The sequence below is a fragment of the Delphinapterus leucas genome, chromosome 12 (genome assembly GCF_059928025.1).
Source record: "Delphinapterus leucas isolate spDelLeu-1000000601 "Yukka" chromosome 12, BTC_Dleu_Yukka2, whole genome shotgun sequence".
Classification (NCBI taxonomy): Eukaryota; Metazoa; Chordata; class Mammalia; order Artiodactyla; family Monodontidae; genus Delphinapterus; species Delphinapterus leucas.
The window spans coordinates 22026519-22045892 of record NC_143140.1 but is presented as its reverse complement, the minus strand read 5'-3'; the positions used below and the strand labels follow the sequence as shown (position 1 = coordinate 22045892).

Sequence of the window (19374 nt, the reverse complement as noted above, 5' to 3'; positions counted from 1 at the left end):
GGGTATATGAGAGAGAACCTTGCTAGACGTTTCTAGATATTTTGAAATTTTGAAATAACTTGTAGCAAATTTTTTCCTCCTGTCTCTGAAGACAGTGGTCCTAATAATTTTTAGAAGCAGTCAGTATAAATGATACAGTAAAGTATCTTGTCAAATCATCAAAAGTAGCCAATTTTTGATAAACTTTTCAACCCAAAAGAAATATATATATCCTATGATTACCACGGACTTAAACGTATCCAGCTTCTTAAAATTCTTAATAAAATTGTGAATGCCTATGCATAAATTTTAAAAATCACAATTCTAGTTGTTCAGTATGAACTAGATAATATAAACAACTGGGGATATATTTTATGTATTTCTAAATCCTCACTTATACAAGTCACTATATTCTGTACAGAAGAAAAGAGATCACTGGTTAATCTGGTGACTTAGCTCAGCGAAGTTCTTTAAAAGAGCTTCTAATCCTTCCAAAGGTTATTTACCTTTCGCCATGGCACCAATAAGCCAGTGTTAGTATAAAGTTTGTATTAAGGCTATATTATAAGATTAATATTATTATTCCCAGGACTGGTTTAAATAAAAAGAACATTTGAAGTCAGATCTTAAGTCATATAGAACTAGGCTTGAACACCACCACCTTGGTGAAGATCTCAGGCCATAGAGTATCTCTGACCTTCATCTTTATGTTTGAAATAAAGATAAGAAGCCATTCCCCATAGGATGAGGGGATTAAATATTTATAAATAGCCCAGTGACTGGCATACACTAGATGGTGGACAAATGTTGGTTCCTTCCCTCCCATTCAAATTGAGAAAACAGATGCAAAGAAGATGCAATAAAGTACTCAGCAACTCACAAACAATTAACTAAATAAAAAACACCTAGATCAATATCCTTTGTTTTCACTTACAATATCTACCGATTGATCACTGGAACATGAAAAGTCCAGTCAACCAGTATGTTACTGTTTCTAAATATTAGCACAGTTATTTACACACAACAATAACAGCTCCTTGTTAAGAAGCTCAGCCCACCCTTAACCCCAGTTAGCTCTCCAAAAATAGAAACTATCTGGTGACCAGACATAGATTGATGTTTGTCCACAGCCAGTGGTGAAAACTGAACAGTGTCTGTGATGGTGGGTCAGTAGCGCCATCTATGTTTGAGAAGAATAACATATGTTTCTTGGTGCTCCTTTTCAATATAAAGACTGGTTGTTTGGTAATAGAGAAAGGAAACAGAGCTACAGTCTACTGCTCAGGTTCTGAGCCATCCAGCTTCTGCAGAGGCCCTGACTGACTTTTTAATTTCAATTTTCTAAGTGAGTGGTTTAGGTTAGAGATATGAACAGTTAGACTAGGCAGGTAGATCAAGTTGCTGAAAGGACTTAACAGCATGCTGAATTAACTTTTTATGAATAAAGAATAAAAATCTTTGGACATTGGTTGGTATAGACATATATTCATGCTCTGCCTAAAATACTAGTAAATCATGCTTACATAAAAACTAAGTATTTCTAAATGTTTTCATCTTATATTAATAGAGAAAAGAGCTTTAATGTCCACTATCTTTTGAGCCTCACAATAACAAGTTGTAAGGAAAAACACCCATTGATATACTTCCTACTTTGTGCAAAGACAAAACTACTTATAATTATACTTATTTTAAGTTAAAATAGAGCAAAAATACTAAGATGCCTCTCCAGTTATGGAAGTAATTAATTCATATTATTTGTTATTTTAAATTACATTATATTTATCATTTTCTTCCAGGAAAAGAAGTAATTTTTAGGCTTCTCTGAAAATTATGTCAATTTGCCCTCCATAACTCAACTCAGTTTTTCTTCAAAAAGGCTTATTTTTCAGAACATATATAAAATCACTGAAACTTTAACTTAGATAAATTTATCTCATTTGATCATTTTCAAACATTAATTTTTAGTATGAACACAATAATAAACAGTGTTCACATTAAATATAATTATATCCTAGTTTTTAATACACTGACATCTCAGAGAGTAACACTTATTCCACTAAATTTAAGACTGAAAGAATGTCTGAGAATCCATCATTAGCCAATTGCGGAGGAGAGAGGAAAGAAATCACCTCCAGGAGGTGGAGTTTTACATCCAATCTCCCTGCTTTATAACTTCCTGCCATTAGCACAAATCATAGGTCATTTGACCTTTCCTTGGGCATGTAGTAAAATCTGAAGTCTTCCCAATGTTATATCAGTAGAACTGCAATATGTTTAATTTGCTGGAATTTAAAGGAAGGAAAAAAATTATGATCATTTAAAAAATTCTAGCAAAGGGGGCTTCCCTGGTGGCGCAGTGGTTGAGAGTCCGCTTGCCGATTCAAGGGACAAGGGTTCATGCCCCAGTCCGGGAAGATCCCACATGCCGCGGAGCAGCTGGGCCCGTGAGCCGTGGCCGCTGAGCCTGCGTGTCCGGAGCCTGTGCTCTGCAACGGGAGAGGCCACAACAGTGAGAGGCCTGCGTATCACACACACACACAAAAAAAATTCTAGCGAAGATTTTTGTGTTCCTTTAAATAACACATGGATCTTCCATGACGAAATCTTCTTTAGGTTTCAAGTGGAATAATAGCTTTGTGGGGGTTTTTTTCTTTCACTAGTACATTTAAATAGAAAAGGTGGGGTGAAGAGACTAGCGATTATTAAGCTTCTACTATTTTTCCAGGTACTTTACACATAGTATCTCATTTAATCCTCCCAGCAGTCTTTTAAGAAAGTATTACCATTTCCATTTTAGAGGTGAAGAAACAGGGTCCAGAAGGGTTAAGTACCTTACTGAAGGCTAATACAGTTAGTAAATGGCAGACTCAAGATCCGCCTTCCAGTTTCCCCAATTTAAATATGTTCATTCCATGACCCTACACAGCATACCGATTAAAGCAAAAATTAATATTAAAACATCTACACTAATTTTAAAAGCCAGGCACAAAAATTTTCATTATGTATCATTCTTTTAGTAAAGGGTTCAAATAATAGTAAAAACTAATCTGTGGTGTTAGAAGTTAAAACAGTGATTTTCCTTGGGGGGTAGAGATTAGAAGGGGGTACAATGGGATCTTCTGAGGTGTAGATAATATTTTGTTTTGTATTCTGTGTGCTAATTATGCATAAGTGTTTGTTTTGTGAAAATTCACCAAGTTGTACACTCATGCTTTCTGTGCTTTCTCTTTGTGTATATATAGTACTTCAAAAATTTTTTAAATACTCATTTTTCAGTTGGATGAGATATCTATTCCATGATATGTAGGCTTGAATTGATTCCAACACAATGCTTCTCTTTAGTTTATACAAAGTCCAAACATCTTGGATTTGAAGAGCTAGGCAGAACATCTTTCCAAAATGATTTTCATCTGAGGCGTATTTCTGTTTCTGATCCCATCAAATCCTTGGAGGTCAGAGGTAAATACTTAAAAATAAAAATATGAACACTTCATATGCCACCAGCCACTTCAAAGGTGACTCAGATCAAGAATTGGCTCCTGCCTTGAAGATGATGTATTTTTTTCTTGTGCTATATCAGGCTGCTTGGCCCAACCATACCTAGAAAATACACTGCAGTACTGACTTTTATTTTTATATTTAATATAAATGCTATAACAAAAAGAAAGCATTTGAAATAAATTTAACTCAAGAAATTTCCCTATTCATTACTTACTTCTGGATTGATTGGTTCTATAACCTAAAGTCTTTGTGTAGGTAGCAGTTTTCTTAAAAGAGACTATTTATAACCTCAGTATTGAAAGGAAATTGGAAGGAAGGAAGAAAAGAAAGAAGGAAGGAAGGAAGGAAGGAAGGAAGGGAGGGAGGGAGGGAAGAAGGGAGGGAGGATGGATAAGGGAGGGATGGAGGGAAGAAGTTAGACATGAGTTCTGGTTTTAGAAATGAATTCTGAAATTTCTTGACATGTTATGGAATTTCTTTTCTTTTGCCCATATTTTAGAGATACCTATAAAAATTACAAATTTACAAGTCAGAAAATACTGTGAAGTGTTCTACAAGTATTTCAATAAGACAGTTTAAGAATGATTTTACACTTGATCTTATCCAAAAGGACAAGAAGAGATGAGAATGATTTTTTAAAAGTAGGTAACATAACCAAATCTCACCAAAAATGTTTCACTTGAATACTAATCAAGCCTTTACACTTTATTCTGGGCTACATGAAAAAGACAGGACAGAGAGGAACAAACTAAATGACACTCCTCCCTCTGAACAATCAGAGCAAATCTGAAATGTAGGATATTTCACAAGACAACTGATTCACTCCATGCAACATTTCAGCATCATAAGTAAAGATATCACTGGAGAGCCAAATAGATTTAAGGAATATATCAACCAATGTGATGTGTGGCACTGGACAGGATCCTGATTTGCACAGACCACCTGTGGAGAACATTTGGGGGACCAACCAGGGAAATTTGAATATAGACTGGGTATTAGCTGGAACTGTCACTAATTTTGTGAACTGTGATATAATTTTATCATCTAAAAATATGGCCTTAATTTTATAAGACGCACAATGACATATTTAGAGGTGAAATGTCATGATAACTATAATTTACTTTAAAATATATTACATTACAAAATAAAAAGCTGTGAAACTATTTTTAATATTTATAAGACAGCTCATAGAGCTCAACTTACACTTACTTCAATGATACCAGATATTTTTTCAAAAAAATTATAGATGTCATATTCTTTTAATAAAATTATGAAATCCATTCACATTATTTACAGAATTAGCTTAAAATGCGGTTGGTTCCCGAACTGACCCCTGTATACAGAGGGCAAGGAGAGCCTGAAGAAAGAGGCAGACTTCCAGATGGGTAGGTGGCAGGTTTAATAAGCAAGAAAACTTACTTATGATCCTTGTTTTTGCAGCCATAAAATAAGTAGATCTCGCCGAACCCCCCAGACAGAATCTCAAAGTTTATATAGAGGCTTTAACTGGGTTCAGTCACGTATACTGTCCAGCTGGTCTCAGCAACACAGGGCTCTCTCAAGGCTGTGCCCTTGAAGAAGGCTCTCACTGTGGAAACTCTGGGCGGAAAGTATATTGCAAGGACAAAGGAGGGGTGCGGAGCCTCCCATCAGCCGGGCCCAACTTGAGGATCAACTGGCAGTCACGTCCTCTCCATGACCTCCTCCAACATACACTAACACAAAAATGAGCTTCTACTTTACAATTATACTTTTTAGTTTCAGAAAGAAGACAACCTCAGGTATCGCCTACCTTAATTGCCCTCTTATTTACCAGATATTTCTTAGAAGTACCTCTGACTGTTTAAAAAGCCAGTATCTCTGTCAAAGGATAAAAGCACTACACCTAGGATTCAAAATGAGTTTCAAGAGAGTAGTTCAAAGTTTCTGGGTAGCAGGCATAATCATGTCCTTTATGGAGTGCCTATTACACGGCAGTCACTGTGTTTTGCATTTCACATCATTTTGTAGCACTCTTAACAATACTAAAAGGCGGTAACTGCCATCATAATCTTACCTGTGGAGGGAACTCAGGAACAGGAAACTGAAGCTTGTAAGTGGCTGAAAACTAAAACATGAAATTCCATTTGTTCAACTCCAAAGTTGATACTTTCATTCTGTCTTCTTGCCTACAGAATATAAACATATTTAGAATAGGCATACAAGCTTTAGAAGCTCGGAAGTGAAAAACTAGTTATTTAAATATACAAAACCCAAGATTTTCCTTTAAAAATTTACATTTAACTCACCACATTTTTAAGTGCTTATAGTTAAGTATTACCATAAAGTCTTAATCGTTGTCTAGACCAAGTTGAAATGTTACATAAAAAATAAATCAAATACATATCATATTTAATATATCATATTTTTACTTTAAATTAACTTGTTTTCTTTGCTTCCTTTTTTTTTTTGGCCTGGTTATACCTGCAAATTTATTTACAATCTCAGATCATTGTTTGTGAGAAAGGGTTAATTACAGTAATCACCACCACAATATTGAAACTAAGGCTTCTCAAGGTCTTCATCAGGGGTGGTCTAGTGAACTCTATCCACAGCCATCCTTTGACTCAATTATTCTATTTGATATTATTCTAAGAGCCAGGGGAAAAACTTGTTTTGCAGGGGTTTTTTGTTTTGTTTTCAGTTTCCAATGTTTATGCTATACCTATAAATTGAGTCAAATTTGCATGTATTATCCTATAAGATAACCATTTTATTTTGTTAATTGAGTAAGTCAATTATAGAATAATATGTATGCCATCACCACTGATGTTTTAAGGGGAAAAACACTGTTTAAAATGCTTTTGACTTGTTTGTATATACAGAAATTGTGGAAAATACACTTAAATCCTTGCTACTCAAATGTGGTCCTCAGATCAGCAGCATCTTGGGATTATTTTAGGAAGGAAAAATCTCTACACTGGATCTGTTCAATATGAATCTTCATTTTAACAAAGTTCCCAAAGTGATTTATATGCCCATCAATGTTAGCAAGGACTGTTCTGAACAATTAATATTTGTTATAACCAAAAGATGGAATTAAAATAGGAAGGAGAAATTATTGAATTTTTCTGTATACGTTTCTGTATTCTTCAATAGTTTATGACAGATAAGTATTACTCTTATAATTAAAAAATAAAATAGAAAAATTTGGGAATATATGCATACATCAGACTACACAGGCTGCCATAACAAAATACCATAGATTGGGTGGTTAAAACAACAAAAATTTATTTCTGACAGTTCTGGAGTGTAGGATGATCAAGATTAAGGTCCTGGCAAGGCAGCTTTCATTCTGAGGCCTCTTCTCTTGAACTGTAGGCAGCAGCCATTTCACCACATGCTCACATGACCTCTTTTTTGTGAGCTCCTAGAAACTGAATGAGTTCTCTGGTGTCTCTCCTTAAAAGGGCACTAATCCCACCAGATCGGGACCCCACCCTCATGACTTCATCTAACTGTAATTACCCTCCAAATACCTATCTCCAAATACCATCACATTGGTGGTTAGGGCTTTAACATACAAATTTGAGGGGAGCAGACAAAAACATTCAGTCTGTAACAATGCATACATACATACTATCCCAAATTATCATCTAAGAATAATTATGAAGCAATTCTTCTGAATATCTGTTTTGGTGAAGTGGAATTTTATTCATTTAAAACTGAGCAAGAAGACTACAAATTTATCTGCTCTATTTCATAGAAAAGTGTTCCCTGTTTTTTTCACCTTTTAACTTCATTAGACTTAATGTTGCATTAATTTAATACTGCTCCCCTAGGAAGAGTATGAAAGTCCTTTTTGTCTGCTCAGATATTCAGAATCACCCGTGAAGTAGGAGCTTCTTTATAAACTATGCCGTATGTAAATAAAATGGCCCTTCAGGCATTGCCTGCTGTTATCACGGAACATGGATCCAAAACTGTTCACCACATGCTGGCACAGAAGGTGTTTAAGGTAGGCAGTCTTATGAATGTCTGAAAGACTAACCAGAGAAATCTCAGAGCTACTCTACCGGAGCTCATAATAAAGACAGTGATGTACACAGGAGATTAAATTAAATGATCCAACAACTCTGAAAAATATATATTCTTGTTCACATATCATTTTCATAAACTGTTTCTGAAAACCTGTCAGTTTTGATTCTTTTAAAAAAATTGCAAAAAACTCTGAATACATACAGGAACGTCATTAACCTTTTAAAGAGTATATATGTAAAACCTAAACTAAAATCATACTGATGAGAGATTGAACACTTTTCCCCTAAGACTGAGAAGAAGGCAAGGATGTCCTCTTTCACCACATCTATTCAGCATCATACTGGAAGTTCTTGCTAGTGCAATTAGATAAGAAAAAGAAATTAAGTATGCAAACTAGAAAGGAAGAAAAGACAGAGTTTTGATTAAGGGTGGACTCTGCTCAAAAGCTTTGAAATACATAGTGACTTCAGCAACATTAAGTTTTACCACTTACAAGATAATCTATAGGATAATCAATGGGAACTTCATTTGCAAAACTCATTCACTGCCTTTCTCTAGATTTTCTTTCATAGCACTGTGGACACAGGAAGATTTCTTTTCAGAACAATAACAAAAGACTTATCCCATCTCAGGGTTTGACTGTAATGTGTGATTTTGCTATTCAACATAAAAATGGGAAGATGTAAAGTATGGTAAATAAGAAATAAACTTTGGTGTCAGGCTCTCCTGGGTTTGATAACCAGGTCTACCTGTCACCAGCTAAGTGACCTTGGGAAAATGGTTTTGACTTCTCTAAACCTCAGTTTTCTCACATGTAAAGTGTGTGTTGGGAGGAATATATCAAAAATTTAAATGAATTTAGCATATAACAAATACTCTATACACAAAGTAGTTATTATAATTACCATTATTTCTATCATCCTACTTCCTTAACTCTCATATTTTTTCTCATTTCAACATTTCTCTAATCTGGATGTATCTATGAAGTGAGATAAAAAGAAACTTGTCAATGGGATTAAAGGGGAGACGCAACGTATAAATAATTAATATTCTCTACACTTGTATGATTTTTTTTAAAGCCATATGTTAAAAGTCATCTGTTCACTCAATTTAAACCACATTTGAATTATTTGCATTAGCAGTGCCTCACACAGCTGAGTTTTACTTTAAATTCAGATCCCTAATAACAGCTCTTCAAAAATTACGTGATTCATCCTTGAACTAAAACATGATACCTGCAACTTACTAGCCAGTGCAATGAAAGGCAATAGAAATCACCATAGTTTTATCAGTAGTCTTAAGCTTTCCTGTATATTAGAATCCCTTAGACTTTTTTTTTCTTAAGTACCAAGGCTGCAGATTCTGCCTCAGACCAACTAAATCAGATTTGTGGAGGGGTGTGGAGAAGACTAAACATTTGCAGGTTTTTTAAAGTACCCCTAGGTGCTTTTAATAAGCAGCCAAGTTTGGAAACTACTAATTGGCAGAGGACTTTTCAAAGTTAGAAGAGGTTGGTAAGATTTCTGGCTGAATTTCAAGATAAACTGCTTAACTTCCAGCAATAGGCATTCAATGTAAGTATAATATTTCACTTACGATGATTGAAAATCAGCAAAACCCAGAGGTATAAAGATGGAGGTTTTCTGTTTTTCTTTTAAAATTCTCTGTATCTGAAATTTACTCTCAAGAACCCATTTTTGTCAGTAGCAAAAAATGTTAAATTAACTAATTAATAACACCTAGATACTTTCAGGTAAATTCAGGTCCATCCAATGGTTTGAAAAGCCAGCTCAGTGTTATTTTCTCAACCGTCTTGCTGATCACAGGCACCACAGAAACTTTCTCTCCTTCCTCCAGTCCTGGCCCTACTGGTTGTTTTTGGACAGAGGGAAGGAGGGGGAAGAGCCCCTTAAAAAACTGAGCATGCGTTCATTGTGAGGAGATCATAGGTGATTGTGGTGTCCTTTCCCAAGTCTACTGCAGGTCCAGCTCCTGGAACTTTTGTAGTCTATTTTCTCAGTGAGGGTGATATTTAATGCTGGTCCTACCAGGTGGCACATTGGGTACTGCGTGGGTGTCCATCTTCCTCTGTACTGCTTCTTGGTATGAGTAATTTCCAGAAGCCCAGCTGCACTCTGCATCAGGTAGACCCTAGCTGGGGGTCCATACCTCAGGTCTCTCAAAGGGTCAATTTTCCCTTCACTGAGTCATTGAATTTGCTCCCTGGGATGATTACTTTTATGTGTCAATTGGTTAAGCTATGGTACCCAGTTGTTAAGTCAAACCCCAGTCTAGATGTTGCTGTGAAAGTATTTCTAAGATGTGATTATCATTTAAATCAGACTTTGAGCAAAGCAGATGCAAATTAGACTTTGAGCAAAACAAACTTATGCTTATCATGGGGAAAAATGAGGGAGGGATAAATTGGGAGGTTGGGATTGACATATACACACTACTATATATAAAACAGATAACTAATAAGAACCTACTGTATATAGCACAGGGAACTCTACTCAGTACTCTGTAATGACCTATTTGGGAACATAATCTAAAAAAGAGTGGATATATGCATATGTATAACTGGTACACTTTGCTGTATAGTAGAAACTAACACAACATTGTAAATCAACTGTACTCCAATAAAAATTAATTAAAAAATAAAAAAGACTGCAACGTAGATTCCCCCACCTGAGTTTCCAGCCTGCAGATTTTGAACTCAAGACTGCAACATCAACTCTGACTTGAACTTCCAGCCTGCTGGCTTGCAGCACAGATTTTAGACTCATCAGCCCCCATAATCGCGTGAGCCAATTTCTTAAAATAAATCTCTGTGTGTGTGTGTGTGTGTGAGATCTTCTATTGGTTCTGTCTCTCTGGAGAACGCTGACCAATATTTTAATCAACCCACTCATATATTTTGTGTTCTACCACTTATACCTGTAGGAATGAAATATTTTAACATTTCTGATCTCTATGCCAGGCAGGGTGCTTGCTTGCTTTCTCTTCCACTGACCACCCTTTCATTAGGCCATCCTGTTACTTCTCTTGCTTTCTTCAAGCCGTTGTAGGGTGGAACTCAACTTTTTTCAAGCCCTCGTAAGGTGGAACTCAGGCTTTCATATATTGGAACTCTAGGCAAAATAGGGTATGGTACACATCCACACTCTGAATTCCACCAAAAAATAATTTATGGGAAAAATCTAATTGTTCTTCTCTGCCCCAGTTGTTCTTCTCTACTTCTTCTGTTACTTTGAGTAACAGAAACCGTCATTCTCTTCACTTCAGTTTGTTTACCATTCCCTGACCCCTCAGCCTCCTCCAAAAGGCAAAAAGTTGAATGGATATAGGTAGGATGACCAACTCTCCCAGTTTGCCCAGGACTTTCCCAATATTAGTACTGAAATCCCAATCCTAGGCAAACTGGAATGGTTGACCACATTCCAGGGCAGAAGGCAGAGGGGATCAGACCAACCTATCAGATTTTCTCACTTTAAAATTACTTTGAAATCTTCTCCATCCATCATACAGTAGGCTTTTAATCTCAGGAGTCAAGAATCTTTTAGATTTGAATTCTTGAAGAATCTCCCATCAAATGGAAACTTCATTTCTCCAATCTGAATGGTGGGAGGGGTTGCTGCAGAAGAGCTTACATACTATATGATATCTCAAAGTAGTAGTCTGTCACAAATCAATTCTTCATATATTAATCTAAGAGTATACTTTGATAATCTTCCAAATAACTTATTAATCCTCCAAAATAATGAATCTGGCATGGACTGTGAAAGAAGACACAGGCTATGGCACTAGCGAAGTGGCTTTTTGAAAATGAACAAATGTATATTAGTGCCGGTTTATAATAAAGTTGTGCTTATATTTAATATAAAGATTCTACATTGAACATATATCTTAAAATCAATAATGTCTTAAAAGCGAAGAAATTCATTATTATTGTTAATGATTTAGTAAAAGCAATGTGGAAATGGCACCATCAGTCCACAGAGCTCCTCAGTCACATCCAGGACATGAACAAACAGACCAAACAAGAACAGAAGAATGAGAATCCAGATAAACATGAGTGACTTTTCAGCTGTCACTGAGTACATAAGGCCACAAGCTCAGAGAAATTAACTAGAAATGCAGTAGCAGATCTTGTAGATGTAGGAAGGCAACTCAGAGTCAGGAGGTATGAGAAGCATTGGTTTCAGAAATATTGTGTATATTATGAAACCAGTTGTAATTCTAAAGGTAAAGTCTGCCCTTAATTTATGCAGAGGCAGGGAGGCCAAAACACAGGAATAGAAGTGAAAGGGCATATGGGCTGACACCTTGCTAATATATCCCTGCTCTGAATAGATTTTTCAAGGTCCAAATGAGAGAAAACTAGTGCAATGGAAATGTGCCACATAGCTAATATCAGTCTAAAGATCTACCATTATAATTGTATTATATGTACTCACTCAAGCGTTTATTATACTTTCAGTAAATTAAATAAACACTATTCTGATTTATACAGTTTATGTGCTATGCAATATCTGAGAATTGTTAGAAAAACAAATTATCTTTTTTATTGCAATGTACTTTTCAAAAACTTCACTGTGCTACTTTGGCTAAGGTTTTATTATGAAATAGATTGATCACGGGTAAGTACTTCAGAATAAATATCAAGATGTAATATAAGGAATGCTTTATTTGCTAATAATTAATGTTTGCCATTTTAGACAAAGCAAATACTAATATGTATGAGCCAAAAAATATAAACAAAGTCCACAGAAGAAATGACAGGGAAATACAACGTGTAACTTGGATTTAGTTCAGATGGCACTTTCACCTTACGGATTCACAAAATTAAAGAAAACTGAACTAGTACCTAGTACCTCAGGAGGTCTCGAGAGAGAAAATTTCATCTTAATTCCTTCTCCAACAGCACTGAGTTCACACGGAAGTTGCCCAATAAAATATGTGCTTATTTGATTTGTTTGTTTATTTATTCTACCTGGGGGAAGCACTGCACCATAATAATACTAAACCATGTACCTTATTACACCTCTGATAAAATGTGAATGCTTATGCTTCAAATTATACTTATATCCTTTCAATTATATAGGATCAGAATGGACTAAAATCCCATAATTTTCATCCTAATAAAGGTTTTTCTTTTCCCTGTTGTCATCTAATTTAGATCCTCAATCCACATGATACAAAACTTGTAGTTACTATGTTAGGACTTCTCTCCTGTGTCACTTAGCCTCACAAAATTTCTCAAGTAAATTATTATGATTAAATCCATGTTTTAAAATTACAGCTTAAACTAATTTGAAAAGTGACACCAAATGTCAGCATACAACAGGGCTGAACATATAAAGACTGAGGAAGTAGGATACTTCACAAAAAGGCAATAAAAATTCCTTAAAATGTTAGGAGATTTTTGTACAATTAGATCCATAATCTCAGAAAGAATTTTGTCCTCATCCTCATATAGTATGTGTTGAGAGACATTTACTTCTCTGAAAAAAATAAGAATATATTCTCCCATTTTCTCAAAAGACAAATTAGAGAAAACCTAAAGTCTGTCTACATCAATTGCTTTCTCAAATGTATTATCAAACTTTTATTGGGTTGAACACTAAACTTGTGACCTTAAAGTCCTTAAACTAACTATATATCCAAGGTGGAATTATGGAGTCAACAAGGCTCCCCTGGATATCATTTTGGGAAACTTAAATATTTACCACTTAAAATGACAGCTCTTCTTGTGCTCCAATATAACAGATCAGAATACCAGCAAGTCAAGTTGCTGACTACTCGCATTAACTTTTGTAGCTATAACATTCTCCTGAATTTTACCTAATTACATGTAGTAAAGTCCTGAGAAAAAAGGTATTCACATTTTCAAAACTGTTTCTCTCATTTAAACAACACCCACATGGTAGCAACGAATTGCTAAATCTTTCACAAAATGCTACCTGATGTTCTTTAAAATACCTAGCAGCACTGGACATTCATTTTGGTTAACCATTATAGTCATTTTTTACGTTTTTGTATCCTTTTCCAAAGAGGGAGAAATATGGCCCTATATAAACCTAATGCCAAAAAAAATGTAAGCTAGGGCTCATTAAAATACCCAGTCTTTGCCAAAGCTAAATTCTGCCTCAGAATTGGGAGGGCAACGCCCATTCACAATGCCTTTGATGCCACAGCAAATTGTTTCAACCATCTTCATGCTATTTAAAGTATGAAAAAAATACAGACAATCATCTGGAATGCATTACCTTGAAAGTGCTTGACATCCTGGCCATGCCAAAATGAATATGATTGCAGCTCTTGTGGTACAAAACACTTTTACCTCATTATAGTCTCCAGACAACTTCTGTTATAATCCCATTTTCACTTACTATTGCTCTCAAAATTCTCCATTGAGAAACTTTCATACTACAAACACAGACTTAAATTTACCTTTTATATTTTTTAAACATGGGGGAAAAAACTCCCCTCCACACCAAAAAAGAGTCCTTAAAAATGTCAGAGATTAGATATAAGATCTGAAGATTCCATACTACCACAGTCATTTCAATGATAAGAATCACACCTACAGAGCACAAGGAGAAGCGAAAATAAAATAAATTCTGAGTTACTCAGTGTTAATGTTTAATTACCATCTGATCTGTGAGAATGAAATTTGAGATTAAGGTGTGAAAGAAAGGTATTTTAATTATATACAAATGATCTATGCGCTCCTTCTACCATATTACTTGCCACAAATAATGAAGCTGATTTTCTTGCCAGAGTAAATGCTATTTATTAGTAAAGAACAATATGCTTAGAGAACATTCACAATTTAGAGAATTTAAAATGTATACATTATAAAAATGTAGGAATTAATATTTAAACTAATGGTATTCAAAACTGATTGAGCTATGACTCAATAATAAGGTTAAAAGATTTCCTATTCATAGAAAAATGTACTACTTTTCCCCCACTCTACAATTATGCTGTCTTCTTCTTCCAGGTAACGAATCTCCCTATATCCTATTAGATAATCCAAACTCCTCACTGTGACCTGCAGTGTCTGACCCTGCCCTGGCTCTGGCGTGTCTGCGCTCACCACCCTGCTGTCCTTTCTATGCCTTCACTCATGCTGTGCATCTGCCCAAATTACCCTTCCTCTGCTCTACACCTCCTCCAACTGCCTGTGAGCACAAACTCATCTTACAGACTTAACTACAGCATTACCACCCCCTTTCAAGTCTTTCCTGGTTCTCCATACACTTTGAGGAGGATTGACCACTTTTTCATCTCGGCCCTTTAGCATTACACCTGTAACACTTTACTGCACATATCCATTTACAAATTCTATCCATCAGCAAGCCCCAGCAGTCCTACTTCTGACATTTGTCTTAAATTACCCACCTCTTTTCATCTTCTTTACCACCACTCAGCTCAACCCATGGCATCATCTCTGGTCTTGTTGATCACAATTCTCTCCTAACTCGCCTCTTACTTTCCACCCTGCACCTTCCACTCTTTTCCAACCCATACTCCATGCAGCCTCTAGAGTGATCTTTTCAAAATGTCTTCGGATCAGCAACCTGCTTTAAGTCCTTGAATATGTTCCTGTTGCTGTAAGAAGCAAACCTAAAGTCCCCATGGCCTGCAAGGACCTGCTTCCTTGCAGCCGAGGATCCGGCTCCTCCTGTCTCTCCAGCCTCAGCTCAGATCACGCCTGACCCCAAAGCCTCATCATTCTCCAGCAGTACTGGAATCATTCTGCTCTTCAAAGACTCGGAAGTCCCCCGTGTTCATCTCTAACTTCTCCTAGCTCACACAGTGCATTCCCACTGTCATTCCTCAGGTCTCTGCTTGGTATCACCCGTAGAAGCGTCCCTCATCATTCTGTGTAAAGTGGTCCCTCCCTCAATTACCCTAGATCGCATTACCCCATGTTTCCGCATATACTGAATACTCTGTGCTCATTTGTTTACTTGCTCACTCTCTGCCTTCATTCCTAGAACATACAGGTTTCGTGAGGGCACCACTTTTGTCTGATTGGATATACCATGGCCTCAGTCTCAGCTCCCTGTCTGACCCATGGCAGATGCTCATTAAATGGGTTTAATTAATTAATTAATGACTTAGGTTTTTCTCCCTGTTACACTATAAACTCTTTGAAAGCAAGCATCGTGCCTTACTTGTCTTTGTGATCCAGAATCTAGAAAAGTGCTTGGCATTAGATAAATTGTCCATAAATGACTGTGGAATAAATAAACGAAAGAATATATTTTACACCTTGGTTAGCATCTTTAGAGACACAAAATGTATAAATCGAACCCTCGAACAGCATCTGGACCTTTGAAGGTATTCAATAAATGTTTGTTAAGTGAAAGAATGAACAGAATATGCACATAGATAACTCACTCCTCTTGCTGCTCTGGTACCTGAAAACACCCACCATAAACCAGGACATTAAAATTCCTTGTCTAAGGAACAAATCAAAATGTGTCAGGACTTCAAGTTTTCGTTTTGTGCTGATAGTGAGAATCTCTCATTCAAGGCCAATGTCTTTCAGGTGTTCCCATTTTCTCTTCCCAATTAGAGCAAAATCTGCAAACATCTGGAACTTTATACAACTATGCTCTGTGATTTCAGAAAATGTAGTCAAAAATTCTGGCCTTGAAAGCACTTTTAAAGTAAAACAGACTAATTTGGTAAGCACTGTTGCTGAAGAGTGCATGTTCTTTAATGATAAAAACCTCTAAATTGTTTCAGTTGTCATTCAGAACAATGAAAAGAATCTCTTTGAACCAAGCTATTGATAACAAGTTCATAGTTTGAAAGTGAAGTTTGAGGCTTGGAGGGGTGTGAAAGCAGGAAAAAGCATTCTTTATAGTTTTTTTTTTTTGAAGTAAAACATGTGTTTGGATTAAAAGCAATCATCCTTTCGTGCTTATATTTTGGCAAGGAACCTTATGTAGCAATCACAAGATTAAGACCATAAGTGATAGACTTAATAAAAGATCAGTCCATAAAAAAAAAAAGTCTGCAATTAAAATCTAATATTTTCCTATTAACCTTGATCCTACCTGGAAAACACACTTTTTCTGTGCTCATTTCACAGGAAAAATAGCCATTCATTTTCTTTTCTTTAGATTCTGCTTTCAAATGACTGCATATACCTTAACTATGGGGTTAAGGGAACTATGTATCATAACAAATAATAGTCTACACAAGATACATTTGAACAAAATAATGTTTTAAAAATATAAAACTTCTATGTGGTACATATATACAATGGAATATTACTCAGCCATAAGAAAGAATGAAATAATGCCATTTGCAGCAATATGGTTAGACCTAGAGATTATCATACTAAGTGAAGTAAGTCAGACAGAGAAAGACAAATAGCATATGCTATCACTTATATGTGGAATCTAAAAAATTTTTAAATGATACAAATGAACTTATTTACAAAACAAAAACTGACTCACAGACTTCAAAAGCAAACTTATGGTTACCAAAGGGGAAATGTCATGAAGAGAGATAAATTAGGAGCTTGGGATTAACATATACACACTACTATATATAAAATAGATAATCCACAAGGACCTACACAGGGAACTCTACTCAATATTCTGTCGTAACCTATATGGGAAAGGAATCTGAAAAAGAATGGATATATGTATATGTGTAACTGAATCACTTTGCTGTACACCTGAAACTAACACAACATTGTAAACCAACTATAGTCCAATATAAAATAAAATTTAAAACAAAACAAAAAAATATATATAAAACTTCTAAGAAGTCAGAGAAGACTACCAAGATGTTGTTTTATGAAACTTCAGAAATTCCAGAGGTGATTAAAATTTCAGTGTTGCATATTCTGAGTCTTCATTTGCATCCTGTAACTGTATTGCTCTTTCCACTACAGCCGCCATATTTTGAATTCCTAATATGAACCAGGCACTTGACATCTGTTATCACTAATCTTTATTCCAGACAGTCAAGCTAGACATTGTTTCCCTTTTGTCGATGAGAGAAGTGAGGCATGAGGAAATCTGACCACTTGCCAGGCAGGATTTAGTACCCTCAGAATCTCCACAGAGAGTCTCCAAGCCCCCCGACAGGGACAGGCTCTCTCTGTGAGTGGTTCTCAGATCAGCAAGAGAATTCTTACTGAAGACCTTGTTAGAAATGCAAATTCTCAGCCCTCCCAGTGGAACCTTCTGAATTAGGAATGCTGGGGTTGGGAGGTGGAAGTCAGTCATCTGTGTTTTCAGAAGCCTTTCAAGTGATTTTGCTGCAAGCTCAAGGTTAAAATGACTGCTCTTGTTGAAATCATTTGCTTTGAAATGTAACTTCAAGGCAAGCTCTTGGCCCCTTTTCAGGTGAGGACTGCTTCTCCTAAGCCCTATGTGTAGCAGAGCCCTAGCACCTCCACTCTCTGGTCTGTTGATCTCAATGCCACACTCCCTGCCTCTTGATCTGTTCTGCATCTCTTCCCCTTATTCTTTGCCTGAATCTCTTTTTCCTTTTGGTTTTCTCCTCTGAGATCGACTTTGCAACTCCTGAATCTGCCGTTGAGACATCCCAATCCTGAGATCACTCAACTACTCCCCTTGGTCTTTTTCTTACAGAAGAGTTCCCACTCTGGGAAGTGACCATTAGAAGGCTACAGAGGGCCTACAAAGTTCACCAGAGAACAACAAAACAACCCTTTCCATCAAAGGCTGCTCTGCCATGGCAGACCCAGCCTGGCTATATATACAGCTTGCTGACTTCCACTGTTATCTTCCTGGGGCCTCAATAGCTGGCTTTGGCCAGAAATTGTTAAACTCAATGTCAGGTTGGGCCCGGGTTCAAAAATACAACACAAATATCATGGCTTATCCAGATATTTTAATCTGGCATTTAACATCTCATGTAAAGTTAACATCAGCTATGTAAGTATGTGTACTCTTTAGACAGAGTTACAAAAATCATGAATAATCTCAAGATTACATCAGCTTTGTAACCAGAAACAGAGGACATTTCAAGATAAATATCAATGGAGGAAAATGCAAAGTTTTAGATTGTAATCCAACACCAAAATGGCCAAAGGGCAAAGGAGTACGATTATCCATCAAATCACATACTTAGGCACTCAACAGAAAAAAAAGCAGTAAGTTGATAGATGATTGATCAGTTGGATATTTCTCCAATTAGTTATATTACTTTCTGAAAGCCATAATAATTGTTGGAATACTATGCAAAATAGGCTGATTATCAGAAAAAAAATTTTATGTAATAGTTCCCTAATTTATAAAAAAAAAAAAATTTAAGAAAAATAACTAATCATAGAAATCTGAAAAAAACCAATCCTTATTGATCTTTCTAGTTTCACAGGATTCGTGTGCTCAAATATTCAGTGGAAGGCTATGACAAAGTAAGGCTGTTCATATATTCCAATTGTATGACCCAAGTTAAAAATACAGAATGTGACTAAACCAGATTGACCTCCCATGACTGCCATGGGAAGAAAAATTATTAATGACAAAAACCCTAAGTCAAGTAATCTTTATTGATTACATCACAATTTCGTAGGAATGGGGAAAAGATGAATGGATGTTCACCACCCCTCGTAACTGTATTAGAAAAGAAAGCAAAGGCATAATCCACCATGTACCCCACATTACTTTTTTCTTGCAAAAACTATTAAAACTCTTGGACCGACCATCAACAGATGAATGGATAAAGAAGATGTGATATATACACACATACACACACACAATGGAATACTACTCAGCCATAAAAAACAATGAAATTTTTCCATTTGCAGCAACATGGATGGACCTACAGGTTATTATGTTAAGTGAAATAAGCCAAAGACAAATACTGTAT

At 36.0% G+C, this 19374-nt stretch overlaps 1 long non-coding RNA gene across 4 annotated transcripts in view; it reads right to left on the bottom strand.

The window, feature by feature from the left end:
• Positions 1–19374, bottom strand: part of LOC149747846 (uncharacterized) — a 325556-nt gene that overhangs the window by 233185 nt on the left and 72997 nt on the right. For all 4 annotated transcript variants that reach the window (XR_016395135.1, XR_016395134.1, XR_016395137.1 and 1 more), the window contains one exon: positions 5537–5648. This is a non-coding gene — a long non-coding RNA (uncharacterized LOC149747846). The remainder of the gene's footprint in view (positions 1–5536; positions 5649–19374) is intronic.